Here is a 2,500-nt window from a genome sequence, read left to right as displayed (position 1 = left end):
CTTTGAATGTGAGCGTGTCCTGTGTGAACATCTCCGAGGCTGGTTATTTATTATTTATTTATTTTCATAAATATTTTTATCCTTTATTTATCCTTCATTTAATTTAATGGCAACAACAATACCACAACACACGGACAGTAGACATAATCCTTTTGGTCACATTTCGCTACAGGCAGAGAGATGGAGAGAGAGAGAGAGAGAGAGAGAGAGAGAGAGAGAGAGAGAGAGAGAGAGAGAGAGAGAGAGAGAGGGAGATAAACAGAGAGGAGCAGAAGGGAGATGGAGAGATAGTGTGTGAACCAAACCAACAGGCGCAAACAAATGTGTGTGAGAGACGTGAGAAAGGCTGGGAGCTGCTCTGTGATGAGTGTCCTCAGTGGGGTGAAGATTTGCTGGGACACACGATAACTCACACACACACACACACACACACACACACACACACACACACACACACACAAATATACACACACACACACACACACATAACTTGGTGACTTGTGTGCAGCCAAGAAGCAATTGACCCTGAAAGAGTTGAAGCGTTTTATTGAATGCGTGCTTCTGTGTGTGTGTGTGTGTGTGTGTGTGTGTGTGTGTATGTGTGAGTGAGAGAGAGAGAGAGAGAGAGAGAGAGAGAGAGAGAGAGAGAGAGAGACAGACAGAGAGTGAGAGAGTGAGAGTGAGAGGGAGAGAGTTGATTAAAATGGTATTGGCAGCTGGTTTAATTGGAGCTGGAATGTGCTTAATAGGGTTGGGGGGGATGGGGGGACATCAGAGAGTGCAGCTCCCTCAATCAATACTCCAGTCAAGCATAGTGAGAGGATTTAAACCAGTGGATCACACACACACACACACACACACACACACACACACAAACACACACAGAGAGAGAGAGAGGCAGAGAGAGAGAGAGAGAGACAGACAGAGACAAAGAGATAGAGACAGAGAGACAAAGGGAAAAAGAGAGAGAGAGAAAGAGAGAGGATGGAAATAGGATGGAAATCTCCTCAGTGTGTGAACATCTCCTTTGCTGAGTTGTGCATGTACAGTTTTGTCTGATTGTATGTGTGTGTGTGTGTGTGTGTGTGTATGTGTGTGTGTCTGAGTGTATGTGTGTGAGAGTGAGGGAAGTGACACTATAATGGTTAGGTCACCCAAGTCTGATCTTTCACCTTCTATTCAAAGTATGCTCCCAAATTCAGCAAAACAACACAATGAATAATACACACGCAGCATTCATCTGATGTAAGCTTTTTAAAGACACACACACACACACACACACACACACACACACACACACACACACACACACACACACACACAGCGTATATCAGATATGAGACACTTATGTAAGATTATTGTGACTAAAACACAATGGAGTCTCCAGAGGGAAGTAGAGTAATTCTGAAGCGACATCACAGACGAACATACGTACGATCACACACCCCCAGGATGTTTAAACGGGATGTTAAATTGGGACCCCCTCCTACACACACACACACACACACACACACACACACACACACACACTCCCACAGAGCGCACTCATTCTCTCTGCATGCCGTAGAGGCTGGGCAGCAGTGTTTCCATGGTGACAGTGATTGATGGGAGCATGCAGGCTCAGGTGGTGATAATGAGCATGTGGGCAGCATCCGATTGGCTGTGTGGCCTCTCAGCGGGCGGGTCAGACATGAGACTCAGGGGGTGTTTCGTAGGTGTTCATGCATATGCCTGCCTGTAATTGACCTCGCTAATTTGCTCCTGTTAAATGAGCACACAAGCATGTGTACGCATGCACACACACACCCACACCCACACCCACACCCACACACGCACGCACACACACACACACACACACACACACACGCACACACACACACACACACACAGATATTCACTTAACGTATGACCACATTGAGACCTCAGTAAAAAGGCATACTGTAGATGGCTATAGCATCTTTTAAATCAGGCCTCATTAGTATAGCACTGTAGCTGCCTGGCTGCTAAAGCAGTAGGCTGCAGCAGCTCGAACTAGGTAGCACTGATTTTTCTCTTTTTTTTTCGTTTTATTTTGTATCGACAGCACTCTGACTTCGGGAAACAGAGATGTATGTGAGCAATCGTTGGAGTTCTCCTTAAAAAGGGTGTTATCTGAATGGCACAATTAGAGCGCTGTGCAAGCTGGCAAGGCAACCAGGGAACAGCCGAGGTGATTAGATTCGCTTGTTTGTGCAGACATTTACCTGCACTCGTTTTCCCACAGATTCAACACTGAGATTTTTATCTCATACCCACGCGCGCGCACACACACACACACATACACACACACACACACACACACATACGCACACACTCACACACACTCAAACACACACACACACACACACGCACAAACACAAGGTTTCAGGTGATGAACAAGATATGGTGTACCAGACATTTCTTTGCTCACTGCAAAGAGAGATAGCATCAGACATGTGGGAGGGGAAATTTAGAGAGTGTG

At 45.9% G+C, this 2,500-nt stretch overlaps 1 protein-coding gene across 4 annotated transcripts in view; it reads right to left on the bottom strand.

Moving 5' to 3' along the window:
• The window catches only part of frmd4a (FERM domain containing 4A), a 99,941-nt gene that overhangs the window by 42,225 nt on the left and 55,216 nt on the right, over window positions 1-2,500 (bottom strand). The gene's annotated exons all lie outside the window — the stretch shown is intronic.

Source organism: Sardina pilchardus, chromosome 10 (assembly GCF_963854185.1).
Source record: "Sardina pilchardus chromosome 10, fSarPil1.1, whole genome shotgun sequence".
Taxonomy (NCBI): domain Eukaryota; kingdom Metazoa; phylum Chordata; class Actinopteri; order Clupeiformes; family Clupeidae; genus Sardina; species Sardina pilchardus.
The sequence above is the reverse complement of the archived record's forward strand: the minus strand, read 5'-3'. Positions and strand labels throughout refer to the sequence as shown.